The sequence below is a fragment of the Oryctolagus cuniculus genome, chromosome 18 (genome assembly GCF_051225735.1).
Source record: "Oryctolagus cuniculus isolate XC-2025 breed Fujian yellow rabbit chromosome 18, ASM5122573v1, whole genome shotgun sequence".
NCBI classification, from domain to species: domain Eukaryota; kingdom Metazoa; phylum Chordata; class Mammalia; order Lagomorpha; family Leporidae; genus Oryctolagus; species Oryctolagus cuniculus.
Window position 1 is genome coordinate 47059749 of NC_142884.1, and position 18593 is coordinate 47078341.

At 47.7% G+C, this 18593-nt stretch overlaps 2 protein-coding genes across 16 annotated transcripts in view; one reads left to right on the forward strand and one right to left on the reverse strand.

Annotated features, from left to right (window-relative positions):
* Positions 1–3154, reverse strand: part of CHD9NB (CHD9 neighbor) — a 57486-nt gene extending 54332 nt beyond the window's left edge. Inside the window, exon 1 of the mRNA XM_070063530.2 lies at positions 3002–3154. The gene's annotated coding sequence lies outside the window, so the exon portion shown is untranslated. The remainder of the gene's footprint in view (positions 1–3001) is intronic.
* CHD9 (chromodomain helicase DNA binding protein 9) overlaps positions 1–18593 on the forward strand; it is a 281829-nt gene that overhangs the window by 42344 nt on the left and 220892 nt on the right. For 2 of the 15 annotated variants that reach the window (XM_089320028.1, XM_089320024.1), the window contains exon 1: positions 1893–1967. The exons of 9 other annotated variants lie outside the window; for them this stretch is intronic. The gene's annotated coding sequence lies outside the window, so the exon portion shown is untranslated. Of the gene's footprint in view, positions 1–1892; positions 1968–10273; positions 10946–18593 lie in introns of those variants that run through there. 4 more of the 15 variants (XM_070063519.2, XM_051846763.3, XM_070063524.2 and 1 more) reach the window with 3 other exon arrangements.

Below are 18593 nucleotides of genomic sequence, written 5' to 3' on the forward strand. Positions count from 1 at the left end.
TGATATCAGGCAGGAGCCCCATAGGGACTGACTGGGCTCTTCGTGTTGGTGCGTTTCTCACAGGGACAGGGCACATAGAGCGGAGAACACTAGAGAAGGAGGTCCTCCCTCAGCAGGGGAACCAGACCTCTCCCCTCCCAACACATGGGCTCGCTGCTGTGATGCTGTGAGCCATGGGCGTGAGACTCAAGACTTTCTCCAAGTCCTTGTGCAGTGGACAGGATGCGGGCTTCAGAGCCTAAGAGACTGGATTCAAATTCTGCCTCCACTGCTCATGGGTTCCCTGTGCCTCTGTATGTCTTCCTCATCTATAAGCTGAGGGTGACAATACACACCTCACAGTTGCCAAAAGGGTTATTATGAGAGAAAGCTGTGTCTGCTGGGGTTCTTTTGATAGTAAGTGACAGTGAGGGGACTGATGTCGTAGCATGGGAGGTAAAGCCACTACCTGTGATGCTGGCATCTCACATGAGTTCTGCTCCACTTCTGAGCCAGCTCCCTGCTAATGCACCTGGGAAAGCAGCAGAGGGTCCAAGTACTTGAGCTCCTGCCACCTGTGTGGGAAACCCAGACGAAGCTCCTGGCTTTGGCATGGCCCAACTTTGGCATTTGAGGTCATTTGGGGAATGAATTGTGGATGGAAGATTCTCTCTCTCTCTCTCTCTCTCTCTCTTTCTCTCTCTCTCTCTCTCTCTCTCTCTCTCTCTCTGCCTAACTTTGCCTTTCAAATAAGTCTTTGAAAGAAAAATGCCTACAGCAGCTGGGACTCTGTCAAACCAAAACCAGGAGCCAGGAACTCCCATGTGGGTGGCAGGGATCCAAGTACTTGGGCCATCATCTGCTGCCTTCTGGGGCACATTGGCAGAAAGCTAGATTCAGGAGCAGAGCTGGGGCATGAATCCATGTACTCTGGTATGGAATGCGGGCATCCCAGCCAGGATCTTAACCACTATGCCAAATGCCTGCCTCTTGGCCCTTGGGTCTAGCTTTTGGTTTTTAGCTTTAGTCTTGGGTTAATGTAGCAACAAGATGACAGCATCAGTTCTAATCCATTTAGATCTCAAGTCTAGAGGGATTATCTTACTCAAGAATCCTAACAAAAGTCTCATTGACTTTGACTGGGTCATATGATTGACTTTGATTGGGTCACACTCACTCCATCTGCACAAAATGAGATGCATTTATTTATTATAGGCTGGTATCACTGGATCTGCAGGGACTGGGAGGGTGACGGAAAGGGTGGCTCATTAAGGGAACTGCAGGGGGGTTGGGCGTGGTTAATGTTATGCTTTGAATGTCTCCTCCAAAAGTCATGTGGAAATGTAATTGCTATTGTAACAGTATTAGGAGGTGGAACTTTGAAGAGGTGATGAGCATTATAGTGTAGTGGGTGAAGCCTCTGCTTAGGATGCCCTTGTTCCCTATCAGAGTGCCTTGAAGGAGTCTGCCACTGCTTCTGATCGAGCTCCCTGCTGATGTGCACCCCTGGAGGCAGCAGGTGATGGCTCAAGTGCTTGGGTTCCTACCACCCACATGGGAGACCCGGATGGTGTTCCTGGACACTAATTTCAGCCTGGCCTGGCCCTGGCTATTGTGAGCATTTAGGCAGTGAATCAGCTGGTGAAAGATTTCTAAGTCTCTATATCTCTCTGTTACTCTGTCTTTCAAATAAAAACAAACTTTTAAAAATGTGATACCATTAAAAAAAAAACTTTAATTTGAAAACAAAGGGGCGGGGTGATGCATTCTTGAGGCCTGTGCTCTTGTGAATGAATTCATGCCACTATTTGTAGGGTGGGTTAGTCATCAAGAAAGTGGGCTCCTTGCAGAAATAAAGTTTTGGCTGCATCTTCCTGTCTCGCATACGTTGACTTGCCCTCCCAACAGGCTGTGACATAGCATGGAGGCCATTGCCAGATGCCAACACCATGCTCTCAAACTTCCCAGCTTCCAGAACCATGAGCCAGGTAAACATCTATTGTTTATAAATTACCCAGTTTGTGGTATTCTGTTACAGCAGAAGAAAACCAACAAGTCGGTTATCAAAATAAAGGTGACAGTGGGTACTGTTGGCAAAACTGAAGCTCTTGCTATCAGTGCTTAGTAAGTCTTTGGGTACATTGTCGAAGCCTATAAAATGATAATCCCCTTTTCTGTCTCATGAGGCATTTTTTATTCCTATCTAATCAGATCCACATATTTGATCTCACTGAGTGTCACAATAGTCTTGTGAGACAAGCAGGAGTACAGGGATTACTTTCCTATTTCACAGATGGGGAAATTCAAGCACTGAGCTGGTTAAGACTGGGCCCATGGTCACACAGTGCGTAGTGGTACAGACTTTGCCTGCAGTCAGACAGAGACATGACTGGCTCAGAATTCCCTGGCAGTTCCTTGGGGGCTGGAAAGTTGGATTTACAGGGTATGGCGTAAGCAAGGTCTGACATGGAGTTTGGGTCAGTGGCCCGGTTGTGTTCTTGAGTAAACAGTTAGGACTAGTAGCAATCCAGTGAGTCAAGGACCCATTGTTGGGAACCTGGCAGGTGGCAAGGGAAAGAGCTAGTACATAGGCAAGACACTGGCACCCCAGAAGCAGCCTCTCATGACTAATTTCCTTTACACCAAGCTTCTGGGTACAAAACTTGGGTTTTCTTGTCCCAGAAAAAAAAATTAAAAAGCTAATCCAAAAGAAAAAACAAACAAACAAGCGAGGAGGGTAGGCAGTGCTGCTTGCAGAGCTGACGTCTCTCAAGAGAACCTATTTCATGGACCAAGAGCATCCTTTGCCAGAATGTGGAGAGAGAGTGTGGAATCCCCTGGTCAAATGGGGGTGTGGTTGAGATCTGCATAGAATCTTCCAGAAAAATAGCATCCCTCTTCGGTACCCAGATCTTGAAATACTGAGGAAGAAAGACAAAAGAACAGCAGAAAGCCAAAATACCACCTCCATTACTATGAAAACTAGCGAGGAAGCTGTAGGCCAGTGTGAGAACAAGCTTACCTTCCCAGAGGAGCCAAGGAAAAGGCCGGAGCTGAGCAGATCCTTCCAGGGGGCTTCTGCAGTCACAAAAGTCATCCCACTGCCATGGACAGTGAGAGTCAAGACAAAACGCGTGTTTAGGGAAAATCCCTCCTTGGGGAAAGCAGAAGCGGGGAAACCATATGACCTGGCAAGTTCTTCCATCTGTCTGCCCACCAGTCCCTTTTTCAGTAAAATGGGGATAATAACAGTGCCTGCGTCACAAGGAGGCAGGGGAAGGACGCCCTGGGATCCTGTGGATGACTGTCCTGGCACACAGCAATCGCTCGGTTAAGCCTGGCTGTTCTTGTGTGCAGTCCAGGTTCGTGGCAGGTGGCCTCGCTCTCCTCTCCGGCACGAAGCCCAGGGCCACAGAGCCCTGCTGTGCTTGTGTTTCGCTCTTTCTCTCCAGCTGTAAAACTCCTTGAGAATGTGGGTGTGCAGTGACTTTCCAGTTTCTTGGCTGAGTTCCCAGGCTGTGTTCTCCCACTTTGGGGGCTAGGGGGATGGCAGACGTCCTTTCCACAGTGGTGAGGGCCACCCCACCCCAGCCCCCATGCTTCGTTCCAGCAGAGCCTGGCTCAAAGTTCAAAGCCGAGGTGGCTTTGTTGAGTAATTCGGTGACACTGCCTGCCCGCCTGCCATGGGAGGCCAAGTCTCACTCCCACACACCCATTTGCTGAGCATCTGTTGCCCTGTGTTTTGTGGCGTGGAGGCTGGGAACAGGCATGCCGCCCCAACTGACCGCGGTGGGGCCAAGCTTCCTTCCTCTCCCTGCTGCCCCTGGGCTCTCGGTCTCGCACATGGCCCCACTCAGTAGGTTTCAGATCCGCTCCAAGGCTGGTTGGCGCTGAGTGCATCTGGATTCACACCAGCCTCTTCCTCCTGGGGGTTCAGAGTGTTCTTGGAAGGAAGCCTAGGAAGGGAAAGGCCTTCCCCAGCACTCCCCTTCCAGGGGTTGGCTGACAGCATAGAACGGAGCTGCCAAGAACTCTGGAGTCAGACAGACCTGAGTTCAAATCCCTGAGTGACCTTGGGCAAGCTGCTCTCTCGGCTTCAGTTTCCTCATCTGTAAAAAATGTGACAGTAACAGGATCTGCCTCCTGGGATTATTGTGAGGCCTCTGTGAGATCCTAGCTGTGGCTCACGCATCCCCACATCTGGCAAGTGGGAAGTGCTTGAGAAATAGTCTCCTTTGACCACCAGTCTTTGAGCATCAGCTGGGGATCTCCAGCCTTCCCGTGGGTGTGTGCACAGGAAGGGGGAGAGTACCATCTCCTTGTACCCATCCCATCCCCCAAATCAGACCCCTATCCTAGCTACTCTGAAATGAACCAACTGATTTGGTTCTATGCAAATTCCTTTTGGGTAAGGACATTTTTTTTTTTTTTTAAGATTTATTTATTTATTTGAAAGGCAGAGAGAGATATCTTCCATCTACAGGTTCACTCCCCAAATGGCCACAATGACTGGAGTTGTACCAGGCTGAAAGTAGGAGCCTAGAATTCCAAGCACTGGGGGTGTCTTCCAGTGCTTTCCTGAGCACATTAGCAGGGAGCTGGATGGGAAGTGGAGCAGCCAGGACCTGTACCGGCACTCACATGGTATGTCAGTGTTCCAGGCAGCAGATAAACCCGCTACACAACACCAGCCCCTGGGTAAGGGCTTTGTCTCCTTTGTCTTACAACTCCCACGCCTGGCACTTAGATAGTGCTAAATGTTGGGAGTAAATGAGCACAGGAAAAGGAGCAAGGGAGTGCCCGGTATGTGTTCATGCACTGCTTTTGGAACTCTAGGCAGTTATTTCTGCCCCTTGCATTTCCTGTCCCTTCTTTCCTCTTTCCCTCTTCTCCCCTCCCTTCTTCCCTTCCTCCCATCTTTTCTCCCTTCCTCACTCCCTCCTTCCATCCTTTTTTTTTTTTTCCTTTTCAGACCGTCCTTTCTCCTAAATGGAAGGCGCTTCCTTCTTGCCTTCTCTCGTAACATCCATGCTGCAAGTGCATCCCTTGAGAGCCCTTCACCCTGCCGAGAGCTGCGATTCCTCTTTCAAATTGAGTCTGTCCCCTGACTCATTCATTAAAATGCATAGGGCATGTGACCAAACTGCATAATGATCCTCTCATGAGGAAGGCTCTGAGGCAGGGAGATGCTGCCAACTGCAAGGCAAGTACTTCCCCCCAGCTGTGGATCAGGCTCATTGGCTGCCGTGCCCTGGGAAGGCTGGGGGCTGCCGTTCATCTCCAGTAAATCAGCCAAGCCCTGGAGAGCTGCAGCCTGGCGCTGGCTGGACAGTCTTGGAAGCTGTGTTGCCTCGGAAAGTCCAGCCCATGACCTTTCCTCAACCTTTCTCCACCCCCACTTCATTTAGCTTCTCATTTATTTAAGTATGAGGGTGCTTCAAAAAACTGGTAGAAAAATGTAGCTAAAAGATGCTTATTTTGGTGCAAAAATTTTTTAAATCCAGGCAGTGATTTTTTAGACTATGCGTTTTCCACTAGCTTTTTGAAGTACTCTCCTATATTTTTAACTGCGTGTCTAAAAAATGGATACATTCTTTTAAAAACAAAACTAAACTAAAGGAAGCTGCCTTTGCTGACCCTTCAGTGCTGCTGTGCTTCCCAGAAACAAACAGTTGTTGTCATCGCCCCTGGATTTTCTGGAGTCCTTAGGCTACAACAAAGATTTGGAAGCCCAAACACCCTTTTGCCCCCTGAAGTCCCATTCCAGTTCTCAACAAGAGTCCACGTCCATCTTGGTTGCCTCCTCGTCTCCTTTTCTATCGAGCCCTTTGTCTACCCTGGGTAACCCCTCTTATACCCTATCAGGCACATCCTGTGAATCCCGTGTGGGAAATCCGAATTTTGAATTGCTGACTCCTGTGGGTTGGCACTGTGGTGCTGCGGGTTAAAGCCCTGGCCTGAAGCGCCGGCATCCCATATGGGCGCCGGTTCTAGTCTCAGCTGCTCCTCTTCCGACCCAGTTCTCTGCTATGGTCTGGGAAAACAGTAGAAGATGGCCCAAGTTCTTGGGCCCCTGCACCCACATGAGAGACGTGGAAGAGGCTCCTGGCTTCGGATCAACTCAGCTCCAGCTGTTGCAACCCTCTGGGGAGTGAACCAGTGGATGGAAGACGTCTCTCTCTGTCTCTACCCCTATCTTTAACTCTGTCTTTCAAATAAATAAAATAAATCTTAAAAAATAAATGAATTGCTGACTCCCAGCTTTAGCTTGATCCAGCCTCTGGCCAGCACAGGCATTTGAGGAGTGAACCAGGGGATGGAAGCTCTCTGTTTCTATCTCTTTGCCTTTCAGATAAGTAAAATTATTTTTTTACTCAACATTCAAGAGAATTATAAAAAGTATTAGAATCTTTAAAAGTGAAAAATATATCAAAATTCAGCAACTCTCATGGCTGCCTCTCAGGCACAAGGGCTGTCTATGGTCATTTCGAGGTGATAAGAACCCACTCATTCATATCACTTGGCTAACAACCTGTTCAGATAGCCGTATGGTGTGGGGGAACATCTCTAACATCTCTGAATCACAGGAACTCATCTACAGAATGGCAGTAATAACAGGGCCCCCTTCATTGGGTGGTTGTGAAGCTTCAGTGGGTCTATTTCTGGCACATACTGTTAGTAATTGTCACCATCACCTTTACTCTTACTTGTAATAATGCAGCCCATTTATTCACGGTGTCCAATAATGAGCACTCTATGCCATGGACTGCCCTTGGTCCTGGGCACAGAGCAGTGAAGGAGTCATACAAGGCTCCTGTCTTCAAGGAGCTTATGTTCTGGTATGAAAGTACTACATCTTTCTGTCTGATGAGTGTTTTCCCCACTGAGGTTTTAGAGAATTAAATTAAAGGAGACAGCCTAGAAACTGACAAAGGTGACACTTGATCTGGGGTCTCTCGGACTTCAGTTTTAGTACTCTCTCATGAGAGGAGCTGATGATTTTATAGTTGTTGGGAGCATGTGAGCCATTCCCTGAGCTCTGAGAACCCTGATCCACCAACCAGGGCACAAAAGAGAAGCAGGGATTGTCCCTGATGAGTGTCTGAGAGTCCCAGTTTGTTCTGTCCATGGAGTCCCATCAATCAAGTGAGACTAACAGTGTGGTTTTCTGCCTGGTGTCAGCATCAGGGGGTCTAGAGGTAACTTTTTTTTTTTTTTTTTTAAAGATTTGTTTACTTGAAAGGCAGAGAGAGAGAGAGCACACGAGAGAGAGGGGGAGGGAAAGAAAGAGAATCTTCCATTCACTGGTTCACTCTCCAAATAGCTACAACAGCCAGAGTCTCCCACATGGGTGACAGAGGCTTCCAACTACTTGGGCTATCTTTTGCTGCATTCCCAGGCACATTAGCCGGAAGCTGGTTTGGAAGCAGAGCAGCTCAGACTCGAACCGTCACTCCTATATGGGACCAGCATCAGAAGTGGAGGCTTAACTTAAGTAGAAAATGCTTGCCCCAGCCAGTGGCTTGTGGGGCCTGGCCATGACAGGGAGCACCTCCCTTGTCTAAAAGTACTTTCCCCTGGGCTCCCCACAGAGCAGGAGAGAGTATGGCAAGGATTGTAGGCTCAGTAGCCAAGTGGCATGATCTCTGGGTGGTACCTGGATCTTCCACCCTGAGTGAGGTTCACTACACACACCTAGGATCACAGGTGGGGCAGGTCTGGTCCTGTTTGAGAATTCCACACATGGTAACTGAAAGTCTCTCCCAGGGCTGGTGGCAGGGGCAGGCCTGGCACAGACCAGGGAGAAAGGGCACTGAAGGCCAGCCACTGTTCAGAAAGGCCAATGACCTGAGTATGGCAGGGCCAGGGATGTTTCTGATCACATCACAGTGACATCTCACCCTTGCCCTCTGACCCCAGGGAGCAGTTTGGAACCTGCACAGTGGCTTGTGATGTGGGGGCAGGGTCACCTCCACTTTGTCCTCATGGAAGCACATGCACGCCTTGTGCTTCCGCAATGTCTGGACCCTCTTCGTAAGTGCACTTCACACCAGTCCCAAGTGTAGGCTTTTGTTTTTTTGTACTGAATCCAAGTGTTTATTTCTTTGCTTATGATACAATGAACTCTCCTCAAATTCTTTCTTTGTGGTCTTCCCCTTCCATCACCTTGCCTCTTCCACCTCATCCTGAATCTTATATTTACCATTTCTTGGCTTTTCTAACAAATAATTTCATTTTGAATATTTTTCTAAAACGCAGATTGCTTAGATGTGTTGCTTTTTGCTTTCTTTCATTTTATTTTTTTAAAGATTATTTATTTGAAAGAGTTGCAGGGCTGGGCCAGGCTGAAGCCAGGAGCCAGGAGTTTCATTCTGGTCTCTCATACGGGTGCAGGGGCCCAAGCATGTGGGCCATCTTCTACTGCTTTCCCAGATGCATTTAGCAGGGAGCTGGATCAGAAGTGGAGCAGCTGAGACACCAGCTGGTGCCCATATGAGATGCTGTCACTGCAGGCAACGGCTTAAACCACTGTGTCACAGCGCTGGCCCTACTTTTTGCTTTCTTGAAAGATTAGCCTGCAGTATGTAGCCTTCTGAAATGTACTTTTTTCTCATACAATTCTATCCATACTGTAGCACATAGCTGTGGTCTGTTATTTTTTAGCACTTTATTGTAGATCTCTTACATTCCATGTATACTTATTTATTCTCCTGCCAGTGGACGTTTGGGTTGTGTTCAGCTTTCCACCACTTTGAACATCCTGGGCTGAACATTCTTACATGTGTCTTCTGGAAAACAATGTTAGTTTGCCAACTTACTACCCCAGCAGCAGGAACCTCTTGTTGGTCTGTATTCTCTCGAACAGTTGGTCTTATCAGACTTCTTAGTTTTTTCCAACTGGAAGGCTATTGAATGATATATCACAGTGGTGTCTTCATATTTATCAGTTTTATAATGATTGGTGGAGCAGCGAGGGACAACCCTACAAGGTGGGGTGTGAGGACTTAATGAAGGATTTTATGCTTGCAATGCCTCTCCTAGTTGGGACCATTTCACTATCTTATTCAGCTATGGGTCCCCAATACCTAGCCTGTTATTATCATCATCATCTTAAGATCAACAATGCAATGATAATTATAGATAACATTTATTGAGTGCTAAGTGCCAGGTGCTATGTTAACTAACACCTTTACTCTTATTATTTCATTTAATCATCCAGAAACCCTATAATGTAGGTCCCACTCACCCCTACTTTGCAGATGGGGAACTGAAACTAAGTTTCTTTCCCAGAATCACACAGTAGTAAATGATAGAACCAAGATCTAAACTCCAGCATCTGAACCTAACTCCTTAATCATTCTCTCACAGGTATCCAACAAATTCTTTTTAAAAAAATTATTTATTTATTTGAAAGTCAGAGTTACAGATCTTCCAAGCACTGCTTCATGCTGCACATGGCCCCTAGGGCCAGGGCTTAGCCAGGAACTTCATCCAGGTCTCCCACATGGGTAGCAGGGTCCTAAGCACTTGGGCCATCTTCTGTTGCTTTCCCAGGCCATTAGCAGGGAGCTGGATCGGAAGTGGAGCAGCCAAGACCTGAACCGGCGCCCACAGGAGATGTTGACATTGCAGGCAGTGACTTTACCTGCTGCACCATAACATGGCCTCAACTCATTTCATTTATGATTGGTTATAATTTCATAGGGATCATCTTGCAAACTTGAGAACTGTCACAGTGAGAAAGCTCTAAGCTACAAATTATTCTTAAATGTCATGAGATGTGTATGAATTCCTCCTTAGCAACAATTCCCTTACCCTGTTCTGGTTTTTTCCATATTAATCACAATGATTATCTCTAATATACCATATAATTTACTTATTATTGTGTCTATCAGTGACCCCAAAAGGAAGAGATCTTTGTCTTGGTTTTCTTTCACTGGTTGAGCTCTTACACATCCCTGATGCCTGTATTTGTTCCTAGCACAAAGAAGCAGCTCAACAAACATTTGTTGAATGAATGAATGAACATAGGCTGGCAGGAATGAGTGAATGAGCCGTTGAATACTAACTTGGACGGTTAGTGAGGTTTGCCAATATTATTTTGCTTTTGTGGTTTTATTTTGTATATTGGAGCCAGCTATGTTTTCAGGTTTCAGACATCTCTGTAGATTGGTTGAAAAGCTGGGAGACCTGAGCTTTTGTGTCTGTGGTGCTTAAAGGATAAAACAGTCCTGACCCAAAGGCCCCAAACAATGTTTTATTGCCTTTTCCTTTATCTCTTATAAACCAACAGCATCAACAAGGAGTAGCCTGCCTCAAGTGTTGACTCTGGCAACAGGCGGGAGGCATTCAAAACAAAACAGAACAAGAAACTCTTGGCAGCTTGAACACAGCAGATTTTTCTAGCAATCTCTTCGGGTGTCCAGGCCCAATGCCCCCCATTCCATCTGCAAAACATCTGACATTTACGTAACAGGTCCTTAACCCGTGGCTGTTAGTCTTATTATTTCCAAACCGAGGTGCACTAGATAAACGCAGAAACCAGGAAGCAGCCCTCCCAGGCGAGTCTCTGTGGCTCAGTTCTCAGAGCCGGCCGAACGAGTAATTACAGCTTCCCTCTGTGGTGTGCAGGGCAGGAGGCTGATTTAATAAAGGAAGCCTGCTGTCTGTCTCCAGCCTGGCTCTGACTCATGGAACTAGGGAGTCCCAGAAGCGCTACCCACAAGAGGGTGGTGAGCAGCTGCGGGTGGGAGGTGAGGGTGGCCGGCTGACAGGGCCTGGGCCCAGAGCCCCGGGAGTGAGGAAGCTCCCTGCTTGGCTTGGAGGAACCTGCAGCTGGAGCCAGAGGAAGTGAGGCTCAGAGAGAGAGAGAGCTGCAGCAGCAGCAGCAGCACCCGGCAAGCAGCAGCCACTGCCACACCTTTGAAAGGAGGCCCCTGCCGTGAGGACGCCCGAAATAAAATGGGTTAGTAATCTTCATATTCGGAATTAATCGGGAGGAAACAGTCGCATGGCCTCTGCCAGGGATGGCTGCCCTGGCAGGATGTTGCCGGGGGCTTCGATTCCTTTCGGGACGCTTGCGTGGTGGGAGGCTGGAGGGATGAGCGGTCTGTTCGTGTTTAGTGCCTCTTTCGCGGGGAGGCCGCTAATAAGGCGTTCGCTGCCACAGACGCGGTTTCAGAGGGGCGTGGTTTCGGCTCCACCCAGGGTGACCGCCTGCTTGGGGAGGGGGGTGGATCTGGATACCGCCTCCAAGAGGTCACCAGAGGTCACGCTACCCTTCCTTCGGGCTCCGGCTTCTTCCTCCTCCCCTGACAACCAGCCAGACCGAGGCCACCTGACCTCCTCCTCCAGGCCCCGCAGGCCAGGAGATTCCGGCTCCGCCCTTTCTCTTCCTTTCCCTTCCCGCTGAGTCACACACCTCCGAGTCAGGTGATCCTACCCTGGGCCCTTCCGAGAGCACCTTGACCTACATTCTGAACTCTCCATTACAGCAGATCCGAATTGTCCTGTGAGAGGGCCCGCCAGGCCAGCGGGCTTGGTGCCCTGGCAGCCTGGGGCTGTCGACCAGGGCAGCAGGAGGGGGTGCTACCACTCCGTAAACCCCAGGAGAGGCCTGGAAGTGGAAAGTTAGGAGGCTGTGGGCAGTCTGCGGTGTGGCAGTGCAGCCCTCGACCCCCTACCCCCACCCAGCCCCGCTGGGGATGCAGTTGCTGGGTGACATAGCCGCCCACGGGAAGGGGAAAGGTGAGAAGCTATGCAAATAGAGGGATCAGCCCAGATGACTCATCGGGAAAATGTGAAAACTTTCTTCCAACAAAGAGCAAGTTCCCTTCCCCAAATTACCCACAAAATGGCCTTGAGTTATTTTGTCTATGGGCCCTTTGTGCTGTTGTTGTCTATGCTGTGTTTGTACTCTGAATGCGATGACGGAGGGGCTGTGGGTAAGGGAATTAACAGGGAAATGTTCGGAGTCCAACTTTAAACCTTATCCTTGGGCATCAAACCTGTAAGAAGCAATAACAACCCAAGATTCCAGTTCCTTTTGAATGGGACTCAAAATTTAGTCATTCTTCAAAGCCGGGCCTCAGTGTCCAATGTGTAATATGGGCATGTATTATTGCTTAAGGTGTGGGGGAGGGGCAGGGAGAGAGCTGCCACTCACTGGTTTATTCCTCAAGTGCTTGCAATGACAGAGGCTGGGCCAGGCTATAGCCAGGAACTGGAAACTTAGTCTGGATCTCCCACATGGGTTGCAGGGACCCAACTACTTGAGCTGTCATCTGCTGCCTCCTTGGGTCCATAGTAGGAGAAAATATGGAATCAAAAGCAGAGCCAGGACTTGAACCCAGGTGCTCTAGGATGGGATATAGGTGTTTTAACCTGTTAGATTAAACACCCATTTGTAATATGGGGACTTTAATAAAACCATATAACCATTACAGCAGATATCATGAATATAAAATCAGTTGATGTGTATATAATACTAATTATATATAATTATGCATGGCTATATAATATTTTCTCTGGATGGTTAAGTCTCTCTCTCACACACACACACATACACATGCACACACCTGCCATCTGAGAGGATTATCTCATTTGTTCAGTATGCCCATCATAGGAAAGCCTGCTTCTGGGTGTGTTTACAAGTGTGAAGAGAAAACTGGAGCCTCTGGCTACATGGTAACCGGCAGCAGCCACAGATTGGTCATCCATCCTTCCATCGCTTAATATCAAGAAAAGATGTGTGTTTATCACAAGTTGGGTAAAACCCACAGATTAGAGTGCAGCACAATTTTTAAATCAGGATGTAAACTTAAGAAGTTACTGCCTGGTGCACAGTAGATGGTAGTTGATGGGTAGGTGCAAGTTGGTTGGATGGGAGGGAGGAAGGAAGGAAATCAGGCAACTATGAGAACAGACTTGGGTTAACCAAGAAGCTAATCGTGCTTAAGCTGCAGGGCCCTTCAGTGGCGTGCATCTCTTCCAAGGCCTTATACTTCATTTTAAATTCCTAATTATGTATCTCTTTTCTAAAGAGAGGCCCCAGTATTGCTTACAATTCAGGCCCCACTGAACCCAGTTCTGCCCCTGTCCAGGAGATCTCTGACTGACCCAGCTCTTGTTCTTGTGTAAGATTCTTACGTACAAGGGAAGATGCAAGTGGTGTGAGAGGTATGGCATTTCCACATGGCCTCCACCGTAAACTCTTTAAGTTTGGAATTTGCAGCAAGATCCACATGTGTGTAGGCCAGGCAACAGCAACATCCTGAGGAATGGGATGTAGAAAGAGGGTGGAGGCCAGGAATGTGCAGAATTACTGAGCCAATCCCAACTGACTTCTGGAATCCACTGTGATACTTCCAGGGCTCTTAAGTTTCCAGATTTGAATCTGCTGGTGCTGATTGCACTACACAGGGCAAGGAGAAACAGTGGCTTGTCATGTGAAATTTTCTCATTGGTTCCGGCTGGTCTTCTTGCATGCCCTCTCATTACCTATTTGGTGGCCTTGCTGGGGTCACTTTACCTCTTTGGTTCCTAGTTTCTCTACATGTAAGGTAAATGGTAGGCGATTTCAGAGCCTCTTACTTGAGCTTCATGAGGGCAGGGATCAAAACCGCCTTGTTGGGGGCAGATGTTTAGGGCAGCAGTTAAGATGCCACTTTGTACATCCGTTTCCCATATCAGAGTGCCTGGGTTTAAGTCTCTACTCTGCTCCCAATTCCAGCTTTTTGCTAATGTAAAATATACCCCCTGGGAGGCAGCAGGTGAGGAGGGCTGAAATACGTGGGTCCCAGGCCTTTACCAGCCAGGCGGTCAACCAAATGCTGCTACAAGGATAGACTTGGCTCCCCACCCAGGAGACAGCGGCTTGAGACATTGCCCCATGCCAGCAGAGAGTATCTCGTTGCCCCTTGTCAGCAGGAAGTAGCCCTAAAGACAGATCATTGTCCTTCTACCCTCCTGGACTTTTTGGGCTAATATAATCCCATACAACTCCTGCTTTATAAAAAACAAAAGGGAGGATTGTTAGTAAAATGGCTCAGTCTTATCTATGGCACGATCTACACCCTGACATCATCCTAGGCTCTAGCCCCTGCAGCCATTGCTGGAAGCCAGGTGACCCCATGGCCCAACCACCAGTGTCAGCTCTACTGCCACCCTAATGGGATTCTCTGCTCCTACTTCCCTGCCTGCCTCCCGGCAGTTTTAAGAGGACATGTTCCTGAACATGTGGCTCTCTTTCTGTCTCCTGATCTCTCTCCCTCTCTCTGTCTCTCTCTCGTTCTCTCTCTTGATCTCTCTTATGCTCTCCATCTCCCTTTTTTTTTTTTTTTTTTTTTTTTTTTTTTTTTTTTGACAGGCAGAGTGGACAGTGAGAGAGAGACAGAGAGAAAGGTCTTCCTTTTGCCGTTGGTTCACCCTCCAATGGCTGCCGCGGCCAGCGCGCTGCAGCCAGCGCACCGCGCTGATCCGATGGCAGGAGCCAGGAGCCAGGTGCTTTTCCTGGTCTCCCATGGGGTGCAGGGCCCAAGCACCTGGGCCATCCTCCACTGCACTCCCTGGCCACAGCAGAGAGCTGGCCTGGAAGAGGGGCAACCGGGACAGAATCCGGTGCCCCGACCGGGACTAGAACCCGGTGTGCCGGTGCCGCTAGGCGGAGGATTAGCCTAGTGAGCCGCGGCGCCGGCCCTCCATCTCCCTCTTTTTCCTTCTTCGCCTCTTCCCTCTGGTCTCTTGGGTTTCCCCCAATAAATCCTTTCCCTTAAAAAAAAATACTTGGGTTGCTGCCACCCACAGAGCCTTAGGCTGGCCTAGCCCAGCTATCACAGGCATTTGGGGAGTCAACCAGTGGATGAAAGATTCTCTCTCTCTCTCTCTCTCTCTCTCTCTGCTTTTCAGAGAGGAATAAAGAAATAAAATTTTAAAGCCTGCCTTGTTCATCATTGTGTTCTCATTAAGTACAATATCTAATAATAATTATTATACTCATTAGTAGCAGAATTTTACAGAACGCTTCTGGATGAGGGAACTAAAGTACAGAGCAACTCCATGCATTCCCTGGGTCACCCAGCTAGGAAGCGGCAGGAAGGCACTTCAGACCTACGCAGTCTATCTCCAGAGTCCCTCTTCTGCTTTTATTTTTCTTTTCTTTTCTTGAAAGGCAGAGAGAAAGAGAGATGACAGCAATTTGCCATGCACTGGTTCACTCCTCAAATGCCCACATTAGCTAGGACTAGATCAGGCCAAAACCATGACACAGAAATTCAATCTATGTCTCCCACATAGGGGCAGGCCCCCAGTTACTGGAGTCATCACCTGCTACCTCCCAGGGTACACACTGGCAGGAAGCTGGAATTCAGGAACTGAGTCTGGACATGAACCCAGGCAGTCTGATATGGGATACAGATATCCCAAGAGGTGTTTGAACCACTGTGCCAAGCACCTGCCCTTAGAATCCCTCTTCTTAACCAGGACACTGTCCCCTCAGTAAACATTATTTTAATTAACAGATTTCACTTTAAGAAATGGTTTACATTTACATAAAAATGGAGCAGGTGGTACAGAATTTCATGAATGAGCAGATTGATGAAGTGTCTCTTGGTTAGGACCATGATCCACGCATGACCCAAGATAAAGGAAAGTGAACTCATCCCTGAGTTCTTTGTGTGCCCGGCCCTCTATGGAGGTTGCATCGCTGAATTCTCACAGCCTTTTGATAAGTAGGTAGCATTAGCCCTGTCTTGCAATGAGGAAACTGAAGCTCAAAGAGGCTGGTAGACTTGCTCTAGGTCACCCAGAAGAAGAGGGGGCAGAGCTAGAAAGTTCTGATTGGTGTGATCCTGAAGATGACATATGCTTCTCTGGTTGAAAATATCACAGTTGGGGCTGGCACCATGGCCTAGTGGGTTAAGCTGCTGCCTGCAGCTCCAGCATCCCATGTGGGAACCGGTTTGCTCCACTTCTGATCCAGTTCCCTGCCAATGTACCTGGAAAAGTAATGGAGGATGGCCCAAGTGCTTGGGCCCCTGCACCCATGTTGGAGACCCAGAAGAAGCTCCTGGCTTCAGCCTGGCCCAGCTCCAGCTGTTGCGGCCATTTTGGAGCATGAACCAGCAGATGGAAGATTCTCTCTCTCTCTGTCTCTCCATCTCTCTTTCTGTAATTCTGCCTTTCAAATAAATAAATAAATAAATGTCTTTAAAAATAAAATGTCACAATCCTTTTTAAAAGACATTTTGTTCTGTGTATACATATTAGCTTCACATTGGTCTCCAGAGCCTTATGGTTCTGAAAATTAAATTGTATCCTTGTTAGCTTTTGCTCATCACAACAGCCCAGGAAGTTAGATAAGGTAGCTCTTAGAATTCCATTTTTTCAGTGGGGGCTAACTGAGGCTTACAAAAATAAGGTCGTAGGCCGGCGCCGTGGCTCACTAGGCTAATCCTCCGCCTTGCGGCGCCAGCACACCGGGTTCTAGTCCCAGTCGGGGCGCCGGATTCTGTCCCGGTTGCCCCTCTTCCAGGCCAGCTCTCTGCTGTGGCCAGGGAGTGCAGTGGAGGATGGCCCAAGTGCTTGGGCCCTGCACCCCATGGGAGACCAGGGTAAGTACCTGGCTCCTGCCATCGGATCAGCGTGGTGCGCCGGCCGCGGCAGCCGTTGGAGGGTGAACCAACAGCAAAGGAAGACCTTTCTCTCTGTCTCTCTCTCACTGTCCACTCTGCCTGTCCAAAAAAAAAAAAAAAAAAAATTAAGGTCGTGGCCTCAGGTAGAGGTAGATCAGGACTGAAGCATACATATGTTGGCTTCCTGCTACTCCATGTGCCTCTGTCTCTCCAGAGCACCCCTTTGTTACATACTGCCTTGCTGCACAAGCTGCTTCTGGGGCCTCAGTTGAGGAAATACCTTGTTTGCTGGGCGTCCTCAAGAGCCTACTCTTCTTCCCAAGCGTTGGCCCAGGGAGTTTTCCTAAGATTTAAGGTTTGAGTGCATTTAACTCTTTTCCTAAATGCTTGGAGAAAGCAAAGCGTGACCTTTAACATTTAAATTCTTTCCCATGTATTTATCCAGTGCAAGGAGTTGGCATTTCTCAGTGAGAGAAGGTCGCGTGTGGTTCCGATGGCACAGTGGGGAACGGCATTGCCAATGCTGAAAGCCCGCTTCATGATAGCAGCGAGGACGGGATTTCCTCTCTGCACTCACTCTCAGACTAGTCTAAATGTACCTCTCAGGCAAGCGAGATATCCTGGACACGTCCCCTTCTGCGACAGTCTCTGGTTGGACTCTCCCAACTCATCGCTCTACAGCAAGAGGCTCTTGTTTTTGTTAAGATTTGCTTATTTTTATTTATTTGAAAGGCAGAGTGACAGAGAGAGAGAGAGATCTTCTATCTGCTGGTTCACTCCTCAGATGTCCACAACAGCTAGGGCTGGGCCAGGCTCAGCCAGGAGCCAGCACTCCATCCCTATCTCCCACGTGGCTGGCAGGGATCCAAGCACAGGGGCCATCCTCCGCTGTTTTCTCAAGCATGCTGATATGGAATGACAACACCAGCCCCTCTTTTTTTTTTTTTCTTTTAAATTAATCTTCTATATTGGAAAGAAGTTCAGAAATAGTACAAGAAAATTATAAAGAACTCTCTCTCCATGCCTCCTAAATTAGGAAGGGCTTAAGTAATTTTTTATAATCTAATTTTTTAAAATGTTATTGCCCTTGAAGATATTAATTTTATTTCTATGTTTTAATTAATTTTTAGAACTATTTTTTCCTTAGAAATCTTTTATTTAAGGAATACAAACTTCATGCATTTCATAAATACAACTTTAGGAATAAAGTGATTCTTCCCACCGTACCCACCTCCCACTCCTCTTCCTCCTCCCTTTCCTATTCCCATTCTTATTTTTTGCTAAAGCTATTTTCAATTAATTTTATACACATACAATTAACTCTATACTAAGTAAAGAGCTCAACAAATTGTATGAAAAAAAAAAAAACTGTTCCTCAATAGTCGAGACAAGGGCTATTCAAAGTCATTGTATCTCTGTGTGTTAATTTCACTTCCATAGGTTACCTTTTAGGTGCTCTATTCGTTATCACATATCAGGAAGAACACATGGTATTTGTGCTTTTGGGACTGGCTTATTTCACTAAGTAGGATGTTTTCCAGTTTCATCCATTTTGTTGCAAATGACAGAATTTCATTTTTTTTCACCTATGTGTAGTATTCCATGGTGTACATGTCCCATAATTTCTTTATCCAGGCTTCAGTTGATGGGCATTTGGGTTGATTTCATATCTTAGCTATTGGGAATTGAGCTGCAGTAAACATGGGGGTACAGATAACTCTCATATGCTGATTTCATTTCCCTTGGGTAAATTCCCAGGAGTGGGATGGCTGGGTCTTATGGTAGGTCTATATTCAGATTCAAGGTATCTCCATACTGTCTTCCACAGTGGCTGTATCAGTTTACGTTCCCACCAACAGTGAATTAGGGTACTTTTATCCCCACATCCTCACCAGCATTTGTTGTTTGTTGATTACTGTATGAAAGCCATTCTAACTGGGGTGAGGTGAAACCTCATTGTGGTTTTGATTTGCATTTCCCTGA